The sequence below is a fragment of the Heloderma suspectum genome, chromosome 1, assembly GCF_057233095.1.
Source record: "Heloderma suspectum isolate Gila_16-S chromosome 1, 16-S_ref, whole genome shotgun sequence".
Taxonomy (NCBI): domain Eukaryota; kingdom Metazoa; phylum Chordata; class Lepidosauria; order Squamata; family Helodermatidae; genus Heloderma; species Heloderma suspectum.
The window spans coordinates 161,664,800-161,688,666 of NC_139458.1; the positions used below are offsets into that span (position 1 = coordinate 161,664,800).

Sequence of the window (23,867 nt, forward strand, 5' to 3'; positions counted from 1 at the left end):
AGAAATCGAGGAAAACAACAGAATGGGAAAGACTAGAGATCTCTTCAAGAAAATCAGAGATCTCAAGGGAACGTTTTGTGCAAAGACGGGCATGATAAAGGACAAAGAAGGCAGGGACCTAACAGAAGCAGATGAGATTAAGAAGAGGTGGAAAGAATACACAGAAGAACTATACAGGAAAGATCTGAATGTCCCTGATAGCCATGATAGTGCGGCCACTGAACTTGAGCCAGACATCCTAGAGAGTGAAGTCAAGTGGGCCTTAGGAAGCATTACTAACAACAAAGCTAGCGGAGATGACAGTAGTCCAGCTGAGCTATTTAAAATCCTAAAAGATGATGCTGTTAAAGTGCTGCATTCAATATGCCAACAAATCTGGAACACTCAACAGTGGCCACAAGACTGGAAAAGGTCAGTTTACATTCCAATTCCAAAGAAGGGCAATGCCAAAGAGTGTTCAAACTATCGCACAATTGCGCTCATTTCACATGCCAGCAAGGTGATGCTCAAAATCCTACAAGCTAGGCTTCAGCAGTATGCGAACCGAGAACTACCGGAAGTACAAGCTGGGTTTCGAAGAGGCAGAGGAACTAGAGATCAAATCGCCAACGTTCACTGGATCATGGAGAAAGCAAGAGAATTCCAGAAAAACGTCTATTTCTGCTTCATTGACTACGCTAAAGCCTTTGATTGTGTGGATCACAACAAACTGTGACAAATTCTTAAAGTGATGGGAGTACCAGACCACCTTGCCTGTCTCCTGAGAAACCTGTACGAGGGTCAGGAAGCAACAGTAAGAACCAGACATGGAACAACCGATTGGTTCAAAATTGGGAAAGGAGTACGACAAGGCTGCATATTGTCACCCTGCTTATTTAACTTATATGCAGAGTACATCATGAGAAACGCTGGGTTGGATGAATCACAGGTCGGAATTAAGATTGCCGGGAGAATTATCAACAACCTCCGATATGCAGACGATACCACCTTAATGGCAGAAAGTGAAGAGGATCTAAAGAGCCTCTTGTTGAGGGTGAAAGAGGAGAGTGCAAAAGCTGGTTTGAAACTCAACATTAAAAAAACTAAGATCATGGCATCTGGCCCCATCACTTCCTGGCATATAGAAGGGGAAGAAATGGAAGCAGTGACAGATTTTACTTTCTTGGGCTCCAAGATCACAGCAGATGGTGACTGTAGCCCTGAAATTAAAAGATGCTTGCTCCTTGGGAGGAAAGCTATGGCAAACCTAGACAGCATAGTAAGAAGCAGAGACATCACCTTGCCGACAAAGGTCCGTCTAATCAAAGCTATGGTTTTCCCAGTAGTAATGTATGGCTGTGAGAGCTGGACTATAAGGAAGGCTGAGCGCCGAAGAATTGATGCTTTCGAACTGTGGTGCTGGAGAAGACTCTTACGAGTCCCCTGGACTGCAAGGAGGTCAAATCAGTCCATCCTAAAGGAAATTAACCCTGAGTGCTCATTGGAAGGACAGATACTGAAGCTGAAGCTGAAATATTTTGGCCACCTAATGCGAAGAGAAAACTCTCTGGAAAAGACCCTGATGCTGGGAAAGACTGAAGGCAAAAGGAGAAGGGGACGGCAGAGGATGAGATGGCTAGATAGCATCACCGATGCAATGAATATGAACTTGAGCACACTCCGGGAGAGAGCGGAGGACAGGAAGCCTTGGCGTGCTATGGTCCATGGGGTCACGAAGAATCGGACACGACTTAACGACTGAACAACAACAATTTCATAATAGCCAAAGAATACACAACTACTAAAAATACTGGGGGGGGGGGAGTAGTTATTGTTACCCAACCCAAGGGAAATGCAATAACATAAAGTATCTGGGAAGGAATGTAAATCTTGCACCTCAGTTCCCTCTGCCGCTGAGGCAAATAGCTGGGAAGAGCCACCAAACGTAGACTCCATTTGTCTCGTGCAAGCCTTGGTCTGGAACTCTTCCTCTCTATTTTCTGTTTATTGTTCCTCCTTTGTTCATTTGCTTTTCAGCCACTTCTGTCTGGAAGGAGATGCAGCATTTTTATTCTTGAAGCTGGAAGCCCCACCCTTCCTCCTCAGGTGTTTCATGCGTTCTCCACCCAACAGCCAGCAGCTACTCTCCATTGCTTCTTAATAGCAGTGTGTGGTGAACCCACTGTAGCAGAAGCTCATCTTGTCTTTAAGGCAACTTTCACCTTGCATTCTTTCTGCCAAGACAGGACTGCTGGTGTCACATGAGCACTGCCAGCTACTGGCCAGCTACACTACCATAACGTATGGGAAAATGGCGTTCCTTCTTTCTTGTAGCCCAGATCAAGTACATTCTCACTGTAATGGCCCCTGGGCATGGCTAATATGGGGATGAACTTACCTACTCAACTTGCACTCAACCCCTAGGCTGTGCTTCAGAGCAACACATTTCAGACCCAGGTATCACAGAGTTCTTTATTACCATTACATGTGAGAGAAGACTAGCTTCTGATGAGGTGTGTGCCATGTTATCCCAGCTTCAAGGTCTGCACTAAGATGAGAAAGGGGAGGCCCTGCCCAGACTTCCAGAAAAGAAAGAAACTAAAACTTGCAGGAGGTCTTAAGGATTTATACACATATACATACAGCTCTGGAACCACGGTGGCTTAGTTGTTAAGATGCTGAACTGCAGACCGGAAGGTCGGCAGGACAGCAATTCGAGACCCGAGTGCCCCGTGACAAGAGCGAGCTCCCGTCTTCAGTCCCAGCTCCTGCCAACCTAGCAGTTCAAAAGCAAGACATTGCAAGTAGATAAATAGGTACCGCCTTGGCGGGAAAGGTAACAGCGTCCCGTGCACCTCGGTGTTCAGTCATGCCGGCCACATGACCACGGAAGTGTCTTCGGACAGCGTTGGCTCTTCGGCTTAGAAATGGAGATGAGCACCACACCCTAGAGTCGGGCACGACTGGCTGGGGACACCTTCACCTTTACCTTTACATACAGCTCATCCACCACACACCAAGAAGAGAATAGGGAGCGCGGACACCCATATATACAAGCATCACCACCTGCACTGATGGATAGAAACACCCACCTCTGCATCCTTCCTAACAGCACATTCCTCACTCCCTTCCTCCCCTCCCCCTTCTTCCCACTGTACTCTGACTTGGTTCCTCCATTCTCTCTCCTGTTCCCTCTTCAGTGGTGCACCAACTTCAGCACAAAGATAATCAAGGCAGAGTTCACTTTTATGTGGGGAGATCTGAGATCCTGACTTATTATCGTGGTTTATTAATTGACAACCAGAGTTCCCCACTTTGGAAGTACAGGGGAACTCTGGTTTAATGCCAGCCAGAATCTCTGTGCCAAAGCCAGTGTGTGAAAGGGCAGGGGCAAGAGAGGAGAATGCAGCCAGGGTACTCATCCATAGCTTCATAAACTATGGTTTATGAAGCCATGGGTGATTACACGAACACAGCCAATGTGTGAGCTCCTGGAAAGGAGGCTGAATTTATTGTTTCATTAAATAGAAACTCAATACAGAATAATTATTAATGAATCCTATGTACAGACATGGTGTGATTGCTTGCTACATCCTATTGCTTTACTGTTTCTTTTTCCTTGCTCTGTGGATCTTTCTCAGATCATTCCACGTATTAATCACCACAATATGAACATGAAACATTCCAGGATATTGTGCTGCATCAGACTTTCCTTCACTCTCCATTATTAAGGGTTATTAAAACCATAAAGCAATGCAACTAATAAGTCATAATTTACGCATGATTCCATGTACCTGAAAACATATAGAGCACTCCAGCTTGCTTTAGTGTGGTAATACAGGAAATTGGATAGCTCATACTTCTGGTAACTGGAATTTTAGCCTTTAGCCCCCCCCCTCTCCCCCCAAAGCATTTCTGATTCAAACCAGGTTAGCAGTGAGTGAAAGCCACTAGGCTACACGATGGCCTAAGTGAAATACTGAAAGTTGGTGGTGAACAGGTGTCTGTATAATTAAAATGCTGTGCATATCACTCTTGATATGCCATAATCTCATTTTTAACTCCTCCTGTCTCTCTATCTTGTATTTTGATGTCATTCAGAGAATCAAGATTTCAGGTCTAAAAAGGCAGAAGCGTACAGAGCACTAAAACCCAACTACACAAGACTTTAGATTTTATAAACTGAAAAGCTACCCTTACATTTATAGAGAGAGGGTGTACAAAATAGTAGTATATAGTCTGAAATGGTTACCAAATGGCTAACTTTAATATATTAAAATGTAATGATTGATAAAATTATAGAAGTATGCGAGTCTTTCAATACTGATATTATAGCAAGGTTTTTTTCACTACAAAAGAAAATCTTCCCAACTCCTATATAAAGAAGTAGGAAACTTCAACAGCAATCTTGCATATTTCAAGGACTCATATGGAATTACAAACATCTATGATTCATAGTTGTAGATATAAGCTGGGATGCAACCCCGCCCCCCAATCTGCATTCAGAAGAGAACTTCACCCACTCTCACATTTTTGGTTGGATTCAACCCTACTTCAAGGGGACGTCCACTCATGTAATGGGACTTCTGCGCACACAGTGGGATTTCCCAATCCTGTCTTTCCCCTGCACATGCCCCAAATCTGATCTGAATGGGGGTGAGGAACCCTCCAGAGCAGATTTTGAGTGTGCAGGTGTGAAATATGGATTTCAATTTACCCAGGACCAGGCTGAGAGGTTTGGGATCTTATGGGGTTGAGAAGAACACGCCCACAACCAATGTAGATGTAAGAAAAGGAGATTTATGGAAACAAAAGGAATAAGCAAAAGTAGGACCTCCCCAGAGAGTTGCACACTCTCTCTGAGGCTGAAGAGGTTGCACGCCTCCTAGGTACAAACTTGATTACAGAGAATTCTCAAAGAGTTTCAGGCTTTATGAGACATGAGAGGTTGCGCACCTCTCAGGTATGAGCTTAACACAAACAATCCTCAAGAAGCTGCACCATTCTCTGAAGCTTAAGAGGATGCATGCCTTTTAGGTAAGAGCTTAATACAAACAATTCTCAAGAAGCTGCGCTCTTCTTGGTCAAAACATAGTTATCCAAATGTGGTGCCTTAAATGACTAAGGATACAGTTAGTCCCTGTTTGTTGTTCAGCTCCTGAAAAGCTTCTTTTCAGGGCTTTCTTCACTAAGAATCCCAAGTGGCTTCTTTACTAAAGAGATGTCAGGTTGTTGTTGTTTTTAAAGTAAAGAGTCAGAATGGTTGCAAAGACAAGATCAAGTTTCTATATGTAGTTCTCTTCTACAGCCAATTTATGCCTCCCCATCTTCCCTTACTTTCAGTGTCTAACGTGACTCCAGATCTCATGGAGTTTTTAATAACAGTGGTAAAATGCCTCCAAAAATATCAGGAAAATTCAAGAAGCAGGCCACTATAGATATGATGGGGAAAAGAGCCAGTACCTACAGTATGTAGAAATGGCTTGCTGTGGGAATACAACCATGTATAACTTTGGCTGAATCTACACATAGCAGTTATACCATTATCATACCGTTATCATAACTATTGGTACACATGACACCAATGGGCACCAATAGTTATGATAACAGTATAACTGCTATGTGTAGATTCAGCCCTAGCCACAAATTGTACAGCTATACAATGAAGCCTCATTACCGCCCACCCCCGAAAGAAGTTAGAATTGTGTTTGTTCAGAATAGAAACAATTTGTGCTGATGCTTAATGGTTCAGAAATATAAACGTAGTATTTTCTAATATTTTTTCTGAAAGGAGTGGTGATGAAAGAAAGGGAATGAAAGCTATGTGAAATTCTACACATCTATTCAGTAGGGAGTCCAACTGAATTCAAGGGGGTTACTCCCAGTTAATGCGTACAGGTTTGCAGCCCTAGATGGGCTTCTAGGTTAGGTTTAGGCTCAGAAGCAGGTCCAATGGGGCTTACACCAAAGTAAGCACACAGAGGACTGCAGTTTAATCTCCAAATGGAAATTCCAGATGGTCAAGTAATAGCAACTGGTTTAATAATGAGAACAGAATCAATTTCAAAATGTTTTGGTCTAGAAAATCTTGGTGAATTGAAACACATTTTGAGGCACATCTTGTCTAGGAAACTTCCCATAATGCTGGTTATATTAGTATATAAACCATTAGCAGGGAATATGCATGCTGCCAGACTTACACCTTCGGATTTCTCCATTGTGATTCTTGTGCGGTTTCTAGGATTACCTGTAATGGGCAGGGGAACAGGGTGGTTTCTCTTCAGCTGCAGCATGGACTTGTAGGTCTCAGAGGCAGATAATTGAATCTCTTGAAACCCTCAAAATCTTTACAAGAGGTTTAGATTAGCAGGATCACAATGTATTTGCCCTGAACAATGCAACTGCTGGGCATGCCTTGAGCAAATGATAGAATGCATCATCACAAGGAATGTTTGTTTGACCTGGTGAGTAACCATGGGTTCTGCAGAGAATGTGCCTGTAATAAGTTTGGGTACATATATTAAGAAGATAACATGGTGGTTTTTATTAAATAGAGTTGTAACAACAAGCAGTTCTTTGCTGGAGCTCTCTCAGCCAGTCCAGGCTCCACCGCCACCCCCCACTCTCCAGGGATCATCTCCAAATTCCCATCCCAATGTTTCCTGTAAGAAAACGTCTCTAAATTACCACAATCACTACAGTGCCTTTCCTTCAACCCCATGATCTAGTGAACCAAAAATTACATCAGCACACCCTGCTTGAACCATTTAGCTAACCAGAAAAACAAAGATGACCATAAAGGGACCATAGCTTAGTGGGAGAGCACATGATTTCCATGCACAAGGTTCCAGGTTCAATCCCTTGCATTTCCAGTTACAAGGATCAGTTAGCAAGTAATGTGAAAGTAATCCCATGAGCCTGGAGACTTGCTGACAATTAGAGCAGACAACGCTGGGCAAGATGGACGAAGCAGCAGCAGCATATATTTTCTAATCATTCATTCATTTATTACATTTCTATACCGCCCAATAGCCAACAATTAAAGCCACAAAATACAGCATAAATACAATATAAAATTTAGAAGTGTAAAAGTACAGTATAAAAGTAAAACCAAAAATAAAACCAGCAGCAATGCAGAGATTTAAAATATACTAACAGATTTAAAACAACAGAACTAAAAGACTAAAATCTCTGGGAAAATAAAAAGGTCTTCACCTGGTGCCAGAAAGAGCACAATGTAGGTCCCAGGCAAACCTCTCTGGGAAGCTCATTCCATAACCAGGGTGCCACAGCAGAAAAGGCCCTCATTTTAGTAGCCACCCACCTCACTTCCTTTGGCAGGGGCTCCTGGAGGACTGCTGAAGGTGATCTTAGGGTCTGGGCAGGTACCTATGGGAGGAGATGATCCTTCAGGTAACCTGGCCCCAATAATAATTATTTTCTTATATATAGAATTCAAAGTTGGGAGTTAGCTGGTCATTCCTTTTTGGCTGCCTTCCCATTGATGATTCTCATGAAACAAATTTCACTGGAAAGTTTTGACATACAGATCCCACGAATCATATCAGTTTTCACTACAATTCAAAGACAGGAGTTTATGTCCATAAACTTTTTTTTTTAAGAATTAGGGCGCAATCCTATCAGGATAGGCGGCCGCCTCTGAACTCAGAGGCAAACACCTATCCAATTCAGGGAAGGAGCAGCACAGAGCGGATCTTCTCTGTGCTTCAGCCACCCTGCATTTGCAGCTAGATGGCCGATTTCGGCTGTCTAGCTGCAGGAAGTCAGAGTGTGAGTGGCGGAGGCCAGACAACACACAGGAAGCATCAGAAAGGGACTTCTGCCCTCCCCACCCTCAGGAATGCCCCATTTTCGCTGCTCCGTGCTGCTGTTATGAGCGCGGAGCATAGGGCCGATCCGTGCTGCCTACAAGGCAGCGCAGGAGGGGATGGAAGTTGGTTCTCAGGGAGAGGGGCTCCGAGGTCGGTTCCTGGGAACTGACCTATCCTATGGCCGTCTAGCTGCTGACTAGCAGCCATAGGATTGCGCCTTCCAGCTATCTGCTATAACAGCGTACTATAACGTTTTATTTTTAATATAAAAACACCAAGTATAATTGAACAAGCATAACTAATAGCAAATTGGAGAAAATGAAATATGAACACACACAAAAAACTCTGTATTGCCTGTAAACAAACCGTGAAGGGATTAAGGGACACATACAGTTAAAAGTAACCCAGGCAAGTGTAGTTATAAGGAAGTCTCTGAATTTAACAAAATATCATTTATGTATGCCACACATTACTAACATGCCTAGACGCCAAAGCTTACCAGTAACAGTAACCAGCGAGTCTAAGCATGCCCTACACTGCCACACTAATTCTGCCCCTCCAGCCCCTAGAGCAGAAGCTTTGCGCTCCTTCCTGGGGGCTGTCATGCCTGCCTTCGTAAGCCTGCCTATGCAGGTGACTCATCGGCCTTCTGACGACAGCGAAGCTCTGGCCAGCCTTGCCTTGGTCAGTATCTCACACCAGCCCAGGCGTAAGAGACAGACTGTGCCTGTCAGCATGCATCCTGCAACCAACATCGACAAGTTTGATATTGGCAACTGTGTCGACTTTTGTGAACACTGCAATGCCTTGCTTTTCAATGGCAAATTGTCTTAAAAAAAAAAAACTTTTTATTCTATTTTTTATCTTTATAAATGAAATAAACAGTACCAAGAACCTAGTCATTATCTACAGTTTACAACAATACAGTATTCTTAGGAGGACACAGCAATAATGAAAAGGAAAAAAAGAACAGAAGAAGGAAAAGGAAGAAGAAAGCAAGAAAGAAAAAGAAAAAATATTAAAAAGTTACTTAAAAGGATTAAATTTAAACTGCATTACACACAAACTTCAAGTATCATTCTCCTTAAAAGTTATACCTATAACATTGCCAGTATTACAATTCAGTACAGCATAGATAATCAACCTTACATTTCAATATCATATCTTCAGTCTTATAGCAAGGGAGCAAGCCTACAATTCATTTCCAATAACCATATATTGCCTTTCGGTTAACATATAATAGTAAAGCTTAACAATTTAACCAGCCAAAAATATTACTAATCAAAGTCTCATAATAACGATAGTAATAATAATTCAAAAAAGAAGGAAATTAAAAAGGATAAGTAATAATAATAACTTTATGCTATCTATATTTTAGATAGTGTCATTTCTAAATCTATATATGAATGTATACATATTTATACACACACAAACAGGAATTTTATTATACAGTATATCATGGCTAATGTAAAAAAAAGAGGAAGTAAGAGAAAGAGAGAGAAAAAAGGGGGGATATATGTAAACAGTCCTCTGGACTGGCGCACTGCCCAGACCTTATAACCCAAATAAATCTGAAGAAGAATGATAATTGAAAAGTTCCCAGGTCATGAGGCTGGGAAAGATGTCTCCCGGGCCTTACTTTGAACGCTAGCTAGCCGAGCCTCTGCCATTTCATGATTTCAAAACTTTTTCATCTGGCCTTCAAAAAGAATTGATAGATATTGCAGATTCATTTGTCTTGCCTGATTTCTCGCCTTGGTAAATTGCCTTCTTTTGTCAGCGATTTCTTTAGTGTAATCCGGAAATAACATAACTTTGTCTCATGTTGCCCCCCCCCCCAAATTATCCCACTTCCCTCGCCAAGCGCAAAATATGATTTTTTGTGGAAACTCTTGCAAATTGAACTATAACAGTATTGGCAGTCCCTTTGGTGCCACGAACTGGACCTGGAACACGGTATGCATGCTCAGTATCAAGTAAATAATCAGATGGCAGAGCGAGTTGCTCAGGCAGAAATTTATCCAAGAATTTAAACAGACTTATATTAGCAGGCAGATCTTTAATACCAAGGATACGCAGATTCGCTCTATGAGTATATGCCTCCAGTTGGGAAATTCTCGCAGACAGGATATTATGGGAGGCATGCATAGCCATCTCTTGCGCAGACACCTGGTCTTGGAGAGCATTAACCTTCAATTCCATGTGATTTTTCTCCACGAGCTGTGTTTGTGGGTAGCCAACATATTTACTTTGATGTCTATATCACCCAATAGCTGAAGCTTTCTTGGCAGTTCACAAAAATTAGAAATCACAAATACAAATACAAGACAATGAACACATAATATAAAATCTTTAACATACAAAATTCAGAACAATTTAAAACAGCTAAAAGAGTTACAATAAGATACTGGACCTGATAAAAATGGCTGACATAAATTGCCCATCATATGCCATCAAATGTCTCAGACAGTCTTAACTTGACACTGAAGAGATTATAAGCACTTTATATGTCCCATCCCTTGCTACTCTGTGGCAGAAGCCAACGAAGTCTTAAATATAGAGGGAAAGAATCCAAGTTGGCAGCTATGTGTATATTTTCTAATAACTGTGCTTTCTGTTTCTCTGCATGGCCTAAGAATACATAAACTCTGTAAACATTTAGCAAATACAATGCAAAGGAAATTGTGAATCTTATCGTAACCACTGTAAGCAAACTGAAGGCATATGTCCATTGTTCACACAGCCTTACAAACCAGGGGTGGTGTTGTCAGGCAAGAGAAGAGAAAACAAATCATGCAGAAAACCATTTCAAAGAAGTGTAAAGACAATTATAACATCTGTTAATCTTTTGTTCCAGTTATAATTAGGTGCTGCGGAGGAGTAATCTTTAAAGGATTACTCCTTTAACATCTGTTCAAAGGACAGGCAACTGTGGGTGGGTTATAAATGACCCTTTACATACAACCAGTAAAATGTGAGTAGCACAAACTTTGTAGGCCCTAGGTACATAGTATAAATTTTCAGAATAATTAAACTTTAGCTAAGAATTCATTTTCACTGAGGAATACTAGACTTTGGCTTGAATTATTTAGTGTAAGCACAGGCCTCTGATCTAAAATGTCCTTATTCTGACCATGTCTGTCTGTCTGTCTGTCTGTCTGTCTATCTATCTATCTATCTATCTATCTATCTATCTATCTATCTATTCCTTTATGTTATGGGCCTCATAGTCTATTAGACTATTTAATGGACTATTGAAGGTGTTATTTACAAATAGATTATATTTGGAAAATTCCTTAGCTATCAACATTTTTTCTTTTAAAAACTCAGTTTACAAATTTCAGTCTAATTAATTTAGTGCAATCACAAGCTAAAATATTTCTTCACTGAACTGCTAATGTTATTAATATTCTATACTTCTTTAAAGGTATGCAGCTTGTATACATATACATTCTGCCCATTAAAATGTTCATAAAGAACACTGTTTGCTTAAAATATCCATTCCAAAATTTTGCAGTTTAACATGGTAAAACTCACCCCCGCAAATATTACCAATATAAGCCATTTGTTCATGTATTTTAAAACTGTGCACTTATAGATAGGGATATGTACTATAGCTAAGTGTAAACCTTAGGAGACGCACTCTAAGAGATAAACAGATGGGAAAAAACACACACATCTGTTGTTTGAATTTAATAATCACTTCCATTTCATTTTGGAGGTGCATCTCTGAAGTGATCTCAGGATAGGAGTGGAAGGACACATGCTTATGCTATTCCATTAAATAAATCATGAATGGTCAAACTATAACGCCTTTCTACTCACACAAGACATACTTTCAGTAACACCATTGTTTTCAGAGCTGCTTTGCATTTGGAGTAGCAATCACGTTCACTGCAGCTACACCAGCAATGTTATACGTAGAAGTGTTTCCTGCAGGAAACAAGTCTGTGTGATGGGGAACTGTGTGTCCCCAAATACCTAGGAAGACATGCCTGGAAGCATCCCTTGGTTCCAACTCCCCCATGCATCAAGAAATTGGTCCTGAAGTTCAACTGAAATCTACTCTCCTGTAACTTGAGCCCAAGATCCTGTCTGTCCCTCTGGTCAGCAGAGAACAGGTTTTTGTCCTCTTCTATGTGACAACCTTTCAGGTATTTGAAGAGTGCTTATCATGTCTATCCTCAGTCTTCTCCAAGATAAACATACCCAGTTCCTTCAACATTTCTTCATAGGACTTGTTTCCATACTGCTGCTAATCTTTGCTACCCCTCTCTGAACCCATTACAATTTGCTTGCTTCCTTCTTAAAGTGCAGCGCCAAGAATTGGGCGCAGCACTCCAGATGAGTTCTGAGCAGTGCAGAATAAAACAGGACTATTACTTCTCATTACTTGGGAACTATGGTTCTATTAACACAGCCTAAAGTTGCCTTTGCCTTTTTTTACAGCTGCATCACACTGCTGACTCATGTTCAGCTTATGATTGACTACAATTCTGAAATCTTTTCCTACTTCAAGCCACACACAGCCCATATTTCACATCCTATACTTTTTAAATGTGTTTAATCCCAAATTCAGAACAGTGCCTATTCTCTGTGTTGAATTTCAGTTTATTCGTTTCAGCCCAGTTTTCCACTCTATTGAAGAAATATCTACCCCTCCATCTAAGTCACTGATAAGGAGGGGATCAGATCCTAGTTTCTATCATGGTTTGGCATCCAAGATTACACCACCGTTTCCCTTTTTGATGTAACAGGGAACTCTCATTTAAAGTAACCACAATACAAGCTCCAAGGCTGGCACATAACATGAGGTGAGGGGAAAGGAGGGGCAGCGGGGGGCACACGGGCACAGCGCACATTCTCATTGTTTATTAAGCCAGGATCATTACAGCCAAACCAGCTCAATGTGTACTGTGACGAATAATAATGTAAGACCAGCATAGCTGTAGTAAACACAACTGCTGTGCTAAGCAGACAGCAGCTGTATGTGTGACAAATGAACATGTGTTTTTTTCAGGCAGAAAATGCTGTTAGAGGCATCCCAGTCCAATCTCAAGCATGCAACTGCCATGTCCTTAAGCATACAACTTTCTGTCTGTCTGTCTGTCTGTCTATCTATCTATCTATCTATCTATCTATTATCCCACCTTTCAACCAAAAACGGAGCTTACTGGCTAACAATAAATACAAGTTAAATTCAAAATCTTAATTAAAATGTAACATAAAAAAGATCAATAAAACACAATATAGAATGTTAACATTAAAAGAAATAGACAATACCTGATCACTGCCTTGTTGTGGCGAAGGGGCTTGCGTAACTCAGTGAAGCCATAAGCTATGCCGTGCAGGGCCACCCAAAACGGACAGGTCATGGCTGAGAGTTCTGACAAAATGTGGTCCACTGGAGAAGGAAATGGCAACCCATTCCAGTATCCTTTCCAAGAAAACCCCGTGGAACGTATCACAAGGCTAAAAGATATGATGCCGGAAGATGAGACCCTCAGGTCGGAAGGTGTCCAATATACTACTGGGGAAGAGCAGAGGGTATTTCCAAGTAGCGCCAGAAAGAGTGAAGTGGCGGGGCCAAAGCCGAAAGGACACTCAGCTGTGGATGTGTCTGGTGGTGAAAAGAAAATCCGATGCTGTAAAGAACAATATTGTTTAGGAACCTGGAATGTCAGATCAATGAATCAAGGTAAGCTAGAGGTGGTCAAATATGAGATGGCAAGATTGAACATCGACATCTTGGGAATCAGCAAACTAAAATGGACAGGCATGGGCGAATTTAATTCAGGTGACCATCATATCTACTACTGTGGGCAAGAATCCCTTAGAAGAAATGGAGTAGCACTCATAGTCAACAAAAGGATGGGAAAAGCAGTACTGGGGTACGATCTTAAAAACGATAGAATGATCTCAGTACGAATCCAAGGCAAACCATTCAACATCACAGTAATTCAAGTCTATGCCCCAACCACTGAGGCTGAAGAAGCTGAGGTTGATCGGTTCTATGAAGACCTACAACACCTTCTAGAACTAACACCAAAAAAAGATGTCCTCTTCATCATAGGGGATTGGAATGCTAAAGTAGGAAGTCAAGAAATCACCGGGATAACAGGCAGGCATGGCCTTGGTGCACAAAATGAAGCAGGACAAAGGCTAATCGAGTTTTGCCAAGAGAACACACTGATCATAGCAAACACTCTTTTCCAACGGCACAAGAGGCGACTCTACACATGGACATCACCAGATGGGCAATATCGAAATCAGATTGATTATGTCCTTTGCAGTCAAAGATGGAGAAGCTCTATACAGTCAGTCAAAACAAGACCTGGAGCTGACTGTGGCTCAGATCTTGAGCTTCTTGTTGCAAAATTTCAGCTTAAATTGAAGAACATAGGGAAAAACACTAAACCATTCAGGTATGACCTAAATCATATCCCTTATGAATATACAGTGGAGGTGAGGAATAGATTTCAGGGATTAGACCTGATAGAGTGCCTGAGGAACTATGGACGGAGGTCCATAACATTGTTCAGGAGGCAGCAACTCAATCCATCCCAAAGAAAAAGAAATGCAAGAAAGCCAAGTGGCTGTCTGATGAGGCTTTACAAGTAGCTGAGGAAAGAAGGGAAGCGAAAAGCAAGGGAGAAAGGGGAAGATATATCCAACTGAATGCAGAGTTCCAGAGAATAGCAAGGAGAGACAAGAAGGCCTTCTTAAATGAACAATGCAAAGAAATCGAGGAAAACAACAGAATGGGAAAGACTAGAGATCTCTTCAAGAAAATTGGAGATCTCAAGGGAACGTTTTGTGCAAAGACGGGCATGATAAAGGACAAAGAAGGCAGGGACCTAACAGAAGCAGATGAGATTAAGAAGAGGTGGCAAGAATACACAGAAGAACTATACAGGAAAGATCTGAATGTCCCTGATAGCCATGATAGTGCAGCCACTGAACTTGAGCCAGACATCCTCGAGAGTGAAGTCAAGTGGGCCTTAGGAAGCATTAGTAACAACAAAGCTAGCGGAGATGACAGTATTCCAGCTGAGCTATTTAAAATCCTAAAAGATGATGCTGTTAAAGTGCTGCATTCAATATGCCAACAAATTTGAAACACTCAACAATGGCCGCAAGACTGGAAAAGGTCAGTTTACATTCCAATTCCAAAGAAGGGCAATGCCAAAGAGTGTTCAAACTATCGCACAATTGCGCTCATTTCTCATGCCAGCAAGGTGATGCTCAAAATCCTACAAGCTAGGCTTCAGCAGTATGCGAACCGAGAACTACCGGAAGTACAAGCTGGGTTTCGAAGAGGCAGAGGAACTAGAGATCAAATCGCCAACATTCGCTGGATCATGGACAAAGCAAGAGAATTCCAGAAAAATGTCTATTTCTGCTTCATTGACTACGCTAAAGCCTTTGATTGTGTGGATCACAACAAACTGTGGCAAATTCTGAAAGAGATGGGAGTACCAGACGACCTTGCCTGTCTCCTGAGAAACCTGTACGAGGGTCACGAAGCAACAGTAAGAACCAGACATGGAACAACCGAGTGGTTCAAAATTGGGAAAGGAGTACGACAAGGCTGCATATTGTCACCCTGCTTATTTAACTTATATGCAGAGTACATCATGAGAAACGCTGGGATGGATGAATCACAGGTCGGAATTAAGATTGCCGGGAGAATTATCAACAACCTCCGATATGCAGACGATACCACCCTAATGGCAGAAAGCGAAGAGGATCTCAACAGCTTCTTGTTGAGGGTGAAAGAGGAGAGTGCAAAAGCTGGTTTGAAACTCAACATTAAAAAAACTAAGATCATGGCATCTGGCTCCATCATTTCCTGGCATATAGAAGGGGAAGAAATGGAAGCAGTGACAGATTTTACTTTCTTGGGCTCCAAGATCACCGCAGACGGTGACTGTAGCCATGAAATTAAAAGACGCTTGCTCCTTGGGAGGAAAGCTATGGCAAACCTAGACAGCATAGTAAGAAGCAGAGACATCACCTTGCCGACAAAGGTCCGTCTAATCAAAGCTATGGTTTTCCCAGTAGTAATGTATGGCTGTGAGAGCTGGACTATAAGGAAGGCTGAGCGCCGATGAATTGATGCTTTCGAACTGTGGTGCTGGAGAAGACTCTTACGAGTCCCCTGGACTGCAAGGAGGTCAAATCAGTCAATCCTAAAGGAAATCAACCCTGAGTGCTCATTGGAAGGACAGATACTGAAGCTGAAGCTGAAATATTTTGGCCACCTAATGCGAAGAGAAAACTCTCTGGAAAAGACCCTGATGCTGGGAAAGACTGAAGGCAAAAGGAGAAGGGGACGGCAGAGGATGAGGCTAGATAGCATCACCGATAGAATGAATATGAACTTGAGCACACTCCGGGAGAGAGCGGAGGACAGGAAGGCCTGGCGTGCTATGGTCCATGGGGTCACAAAGAGTTGGACACGACTGAACGACTGAACAACAACAACAACAACCAGAGGGGGCCAACCTAGCCTCTCTTAGGAGGAAGTGCCAGAGTCTGGGAGTGGCCACCAAGAAGACCTTCTCTTGTGCCACACCAAATGTGCATCCAATGGCAGCAGGACCAAGAATAGGGCTTCCTCCGAAGATCTTAAAACCCAGGCAGGATCTCTCATATAGGAGAACATAGTATTTTTATAAGAAAATATCATTATTTGCTATTCAAACATTTTCTGGATCGCCATCTTTCCCATTGCAGTCAACCCTAACAGTGCACATCTTCCATTTATGCCTTTTTTTCCCTTTTCTTTTTTAAAGGCAGACTATATTATTTGCTCATGTTGTGTCATGTAGTAATTAATTCTTCTAATTTTGTATTTTGTCTGTGTGACAAAAAAGAAAAGAAATGGGGAACACAGACACTGTTGAATTTAACAATTTAGATAAGGCTGAAGCCTTGTGATCAATTAGCACTGTCAAAGAAAATAATTTGTGACACAGATTTCCAGCTGCACAGACCTATTATGTGTGGACACCATCCAGGCCTCATCTGGCTCTGGGAAAACAAATAGGATCCTTCATTGGAAAGCCTATCAAAATGTAGGTCTCAACAGAAACATTTGTTCTCCAAATGTTGTGCTACAAATGTCCATCTTTCAACAGCATAATGTTTACCTACTGTTTTATTATCCAAGCTGCTTTGCCATAGAATTCACATTGTTCACAGCTCACAGACAATTTCCACAACAATGTTCAGCACCTTCTGCCACAGTGCATACCATATTGTAGCAGTGCACCTTACTGCCAGTCAAAAGAAATAATCATAGCAAGATATTTTAAAATAATAGCTCAGAAGCTTCCTCACCTCCCAGAGCACCTTGATTAATTTATGTAACTATCAAAAAATAACCAAAGTAATTGGGGTTTGTGAAGACTACATGAAACACATCATTGAGCAAGGCATGGACCAGTGTACTGCAAATGTTATGAGTAATTTTCTCCTTATATTTTACACTGTATTCCACTGTGTGAACTAAAAGATGCTGTATGCTTCAGATCATACTAACTTTGTTTTTTATTGTAAGATTTTTCACTTCTAGCCTACACTGAATTCAGAAGTACTTTTACATATAACATCAGTTCCATCATTGTCCACTGGATTTCATTTATTCAGCTATGCAAGAAATATTTGCTTTAAATCCAATGGTTCAAATGCTTACAGTCAGAAAACTACATTTATTCTGTTCAAAATATTGCACACTATCAAATGGCCAATCATTGCCAGGAAAGCAAAGGAATATCTACTGCCATTTCCTGTGTTCCTAGCAGCCTGGCTCCAAAAGATTCCATTTTTCCTGGGAAGATAAGCTAAGAGGATTGGCTGTACAGGGCAAATCCAGACGTGGGATCGAGACCCAAGTATGTCGCGAAGACCCATGGACTCGTCAGGTATGTTGTCTCCCGGGAGGACAGATCAGAGACGTGACTGAAAGGTTGCCTGCACTCATAAAGCCCACTGACAGGTATCCCTTTCTTCTCATCCATGTGGGAATAAATGATACTGCCAAGCGGAGCTATGAACAGATCATGTCAGACTTTGAAGCTTTGGGAAGGAAACTCAAGAACTTTGGGGCCCAGATAGTTTTCTCATCCATCCTTCCAGTAGTTAGAAGAGGGATAGAAAGGGAACGAAAAATACTCCGGGTGAATGACTGGCTGCGAAGGTGGTGCCGACGAGAGAGATTTGGATTCTGGGACCACGGGCTATACTTCCTGGAAGATGGGCTGTTGGCTAGGGATGGGTTGCACCTCACAAAGGATGGGAAGAATGTGTTTGGCCACAGCATGAAGAACTTCATCAGGAGGGCTTTAAACTGAATCCTACGGGGAAGGGAGATGTAATGTTGGGGGTAACAATGGATATAGGCGCATGCACTGCAATGGAGAGAACAGCTCTGATAGCGCCCAATAATAGTCTTCAAACACATGTAGGAAGAAAGCCAGACTATGAAGCACATGGTCTTCGATGTCTATATACTAATGCCCAGAGTATGGGAAACAAACAGAACGAACTTAAACTCTTAATACAAGAGGGAAATTATGACCTGATAGGTATAACTGAGACTTGGTGGGATGACTCTCATGACTGGAATACAGCAATTGAAGGATATCACTTGTTCAAAAAGAACAGGAGGAACAGAAAGGGTGGTGGGGTTGCACTGTATGTGAAAAATACATATCTGCACAGAAATACAGGAGGTATTGGTAGCCCCATCGAGAGCATCTGGGTTGAAATAAATGGAGCAAAGAATAAAAGGAACCTGGTGGTCGGAGTCTACTACCGGCCACCCAATCAAGGAGAAGACAAGGATGAAACTTTTGAAAAGCAAATAGCCAATGTTTTAAGGAAGCATGATGTAGTAGTAATGGGGGACTTCAATTTCCCCGATATTTGTTGGGAGACAAATTCTGCAAAACATGGCCCCTCCAGGAAATTCCTGACTTGTGTGGCGGATAACTTCCTCCTACAGAAAGTAGAGGAAGGAACTAGAGGATCGGCTATCCTTGACTTGATCCTAAGCAACAGAGATGACTTAGTGGATAAAGTAGCAGTTACAGGAACTCTGGGGGAAAGCGACCATGTTGTACTTGAGTTCTTGGTTCTAAGGGAAGCAAAAGCCAAGTGTAGTCAAATGCGTACCCTGGATTTTAGGAAAGCTGATTTTCATAAACTCAGAACAATGATCAGTAAGGTCCCATGGCAAGCGATGCTAGTGAGAAAAGGAGTCCAAGATGGGTGGGAGCTTTTAAAAAAGGAAATTCTCAAGGCACAATCACAAGCAATTCCAACAAGAAGAAAAGGTGGAAGACAACAGAAGAAGCCAATGTGGCTTCACAAAAAGCTTAGGGATGACCTGAAAACAAAAAAGAACACATATAGGAAGTGGAAAGAAGGCCAAGTAACAAAGGAAGAGTACAGGCAGATAGCACAGAATTGCAGGGATGGCGTCAGGAAGGCTAAAGCTGAGAATGAGCTGAGGTTAGCAAGAGATGTTAAAAACAACAAAAAGGCTTTCTTCAGCTACGTGCATAGTAAAAGGCAGAGGAAAGAAATGGTGGTTCAGCTATTAAATAAGGATGGCAAAACGATAACAGATGACAAAGAAAAGGCAGAGGTGCTCAATTCCTACTTTGGCTCAGTCTTCTCCCAAAAGAGGGTCTATGACCCCCCTGGCAAAGGCGAAGTACAGGCTGAAGAGGCAGGATTGCAGCTTGAGATCGATAGGCATATGGTCAAGGAACACCTCATTACTTTGAATGAGTTCAAATCTCCAGGGCCAGATGAACTGCATCCTAGAGTCATAAAGGAACTGGCAGAAGAACTCTCAGAACCGCTGTCTATTCTCTTTGAGAAATCATGGAGGACGGGGGAAGTGCCAGATGACTGGAGGAGGGCTAACGTTGTCCCTATCTTCAAAAAGGGTAAAAAGGAGGAACCTGGGAACTACAGACCATCAATCCCTGGGAAAATTCTGGAGCAGATCATAAAGCAATCCATCTGGAAGCACCTTGACAACAATGCCGTGATTACTCGAAGCCAACATGGATTTGTCAAAAACAAGTCCTGCCAGACAAATCTGATCTCATTTTTTGATCAAGTCACCTCCCTTGTAGACCGTGGGAATGCTGTAGACATCATATAGCTCGACTTCAGCAAAGCTTTCGACAGAGTGCCCCATGATATCCTGATGAGCAAACTAGCTCAAAGTGGGCTAGATGAAACAACGATCCGGTGGATCCACAGTTGGCTACAGAATCGGACTCAAAGAGTGCTTATCAATGGGACCTTCTCAAACTGGGGAGAGGTAACGCGTGGGGTACCGCAGGGCTCAGTCCTAGGCCCAGTTCTCTTCAACATTTTTCTTAATGACTTGGAGGAGGAGGTGCAGAGAATGCTGATTAAATTTGCAGATGACACACAATTGGGAGGGATAGCTAATACTTTGGAAGACAGAAACAAAATTCAAAGTGATCTGGATAGACTGGAGCGCTGGGCACAAAACAACAGAATGACATTTAATAGGGACAAATGCCAAGTTCTGCACCTAGGAAAAAGAAACCAAATGCACAGTTACAAGATGGGGGATACGTGGCTCAACAACACTACAAGCGAGAAAGATCTTGGAATTGTTGTCGATCACAAGCTGAATATGAGCCAACAATGTGATGTGGCTGCAAAAAAGGCAAATGCTCTTTTGGGCTGCATTCATAGAAGCATTGCTTCCAAATCCCGGGAAGTACTAATTCCCCTCTACTCAGCACTGGTTAGGCCTCATCTGGAGTACTGTGTCCAGTTCTGGGCACCACACTTTAAGAAGGATGCAGACAAACTGGAGAGGGTTCAGAGGAGGGCAACAAAGATGATCAGGGGACTGGAAACAAAGCCCTATGAAGAGCGACTGAAAGAAGTGGGCATGTTTAGCCTTGAGAAGAGAAGACTGAGGGGAGATATGATAGCACTCTTCAAGTACTTGAAAGGCTGTCACAGAGAAGAAGGCCAGGATCTCTTCTTGATCATCCCAGAGTGCAGGACACGGAATAATGGGATCAAGTTACAGGAAGCCAGATTCCGGCTGAACATCAGGAAAAACTTCCTGACTGTAAGAGCAATATGACAATGGAACCAATTACCTGGGGAGGTGGTGGGCTCTCCCACACTGGAGGCCTTCAAGACAAGGCTGGACAGCCATTTGTCAGGGATGCTCTGACTTGGATTCCTGCATTGATTAGGGGGTTGGACTCGATGGCCTTGTAGGCCCCTTCCAACCCTACTATTCTATGATTCTATTCTATGATTCTATGATTCTATTCTACATCCTACCAAAAAACATCTGTTGACATGGACAAAGTGTGGCCCCATCCCCTATTCAGCTAGCATTGGAGCTCCCTAGATTGCCCAAACTCCTCTGGTTTTAATTTAACCAAGGCTTACTGTCTACCTATTGAATTGGCCACTTATTGCCTTGCGAAGTAAGGAGGTACAAAAACTGCATCAAATCCCACTACCTATCACATTCTGCTTTTTTGTTAAACAGAAGCAAGTAACAGCCTCTTTTGGGAACACATCCAGAAATCACTCTTCCAGGACCACCCTTTTGTACAGTTTCTTTCCACTCAAGTCTATAACTGCCATAGCATGTCAGGATCCCCCTGAGTTGCAGTATTCCAGAGTCTCTCTCTCCCTTCCCCTAAACAGTCCCTCCTCCCCTCCCTCAATTGCATGCGATTCCAACCAGGTGTTCACTTGCATCCCTGAATCATTGCCCCCTTCTCCAGGTTCCAAAGAGAATAAGGCCAGTAATATTTCTCTTCTTTCTCCGCATTTTCTCTGTCCACATCTCTGCTTTCTCCCTATCCTACTGCAGTTTCCCCCTCTGCTGCCTTCTCCAACACCACAAGCTATACTAGGCAGCTGCACCCAGGGCCAGCCCTACCATAAGGCAGACTGAGACAGCCGCCTCAGGTGGAGAATGTTGGGAGGTGCAGAACAGTGGCAGTGTGTTGGAGCGGCCTGCCCTGCACCTCTTAAACAAGCCTGGTGCCATAAGGTGCAGTGGTGGATGCACTTCTGTTATCAGACTTGAAGTAGGTTTTAACTGCCAGTCAGTCCAGTCTGCTTCTGTATGTGAAATGGTGGACAACATCTTGTCCTAAGGCAGCAAAATGTCTTGGGACAGTCCTAGCTGCACCTCTCGCTCCACAAACCTTTCCTCCTCTTCTCCCTTTCTCACTTTTTATGGGAAGCCTCTCATAGTTAATAATTCAATTGCTACTTTGGTATATTTTTCTCACTAAACGTTATTTTCTGGGAAAGGTCCGATGTTGCCTTTGTTGCCTTCACCTTGGTAACTTACAAGGGCACTTGGCTTCCCAGGCTAAACAATCCTGTTGCAAACACTTGGCTCCTGTTTATTTTGGTTTTGAAGTGCTACTTTGGGCCAGCTCCACTGGACAGGCAGCAACCTTTCCGCTTCCAGACTAAAGTCACGGTGGCATTGAGAACAGTTCTCCTAGCACATTTTTCAGATAGTGAGGCATATGATATTGCAACCTATTTCTCTGAGTCTGGGCAACTACAAAACATATCACCTACATATGTTGTGAGATTCTTCTACAGGAGACTTTCTGAGAGGTACAGTATGAGCAAAGAGAGGAAATGGATGCAATGGCATGTTGTAGGAAGCTCTTCCTCCATCAGACAGTGAAGGAGGATATACCTGATTTTCATGTTTAACGAAACTAAGATTCCCATACCATGTCTAGCAGCTAATATACATTTGCAAGAAGAACTCTATATCTTTTTGTTTTTTCATTAAGGCCAGCTGCTTTCCTTTATTTTGACACCTGGAAACATTCCTTATACTGCTCTATGACCAAACAAGCACCTGTACTGATGTGGACAATGCCAAAACGAAGCTTTTTCAAAAGGAACTTTGTGGAAAGAATCCCACCAATGGGAAGCTTTTTACGAGCAGTGTGTAAAGATGGCAGTCTACCAGGGTAGCCACATCTGTGGCCAGACATTGTTTCTAAGGCCTGCCTTTTCTTCCCCAAAACACTGGGGCTGGATTCAGATGGATGATGGACTATATGAGACTCATAAAATCATAGAATAGTAAGGTTGGAAGGGGCCTACAAGACCATCAAGTCCAACCCCCTACTCATTGCAGGAATCTAAGCCAGAGCATCCCTGACAGATAGCTGTCCAGCCTCATCTTGAATACCCCCAGTGTGGGAGAGCCCACTACCTCCCTGGGTAATTGGTTCCATTGTTGCATTGCTCTAACAGTCAGGAAGTTTTGCCTGATGTTCAGCCAGAATCTGGCTTCCTGTAACTTAAGCTCTTTATTCCGTGTCCTGCACTCTGGGATGATCGAGAAGAGATCCTGGCCTTCCTCTCAGTGACAGCCTTTCAAGTACTTGAACAGCGCTATCATATCTCCCCTTAGTCTTCTCTTCTCAAGGCTAAACATACCCAGTTCTTTCAGTCTCTCTTCAGACTCCCTGGAAGATACTCCCTGAAGCTTCCCAGACTTGCTGTGAGCTACTCTCTTGTCCAAGGAAAGGACTGCAAGTTCAAAAAGGCTAACTTTTCATGTACTGTTCAGTGCTCTTGTGAAAAGGAACGCTCCACCAATTAAGGGTGCAATCCTATGCATGTTTAGACAGAAAAAATGTTGCACAACTCCCAGCATTCCCCTGCCAGCCTATGCATGTGTACATGTGTATTACGTCCAAAGTTTTTTTAAAATTAGAATTGCATTATTGTTGAAAGTTATCCTGATATTGTCAATGACTTTATGAACTGTATTCATATCATCTTGTGTCATATATGAATCACTGTGCACTATACCATGCTCAAATGGAAACATAATTTCAATCAGCTGCCCAGGCATACACTTCAACAATATCATATGGCTCAATATCTCAAAAGGATCATTATACATAGTTCTATTCAATTAACAAAACAACTTTTCATCTAACATGTTGTGTTAAGGGTCTTCCATGTTAATTC

General features: G+C 42.4%; 1 protein-coding gene across 1 annotated transcript in view; it reads right to left on the bottom strand.

Annotated features, from left to right (window-relative positions):
- The window catches only part of NCKAP5 (NCK associated protein 5), a 904,891-nt gene that overhangs the window by 800,640 nt on the left and 80,384 nt on the right, over positions 1 to 23,867 (bottom strand). Inside the window, exon 3 of the mRNA XM_084808715.1 lies at positions 13,095 to 13,431. The gene's annotated coding sequence lies outside the window, so the exon portion shown is untranslated. The remainder of the gene's footprint in view (positions 1 to 13,094; positions 13,432 to 23,867) is intronic.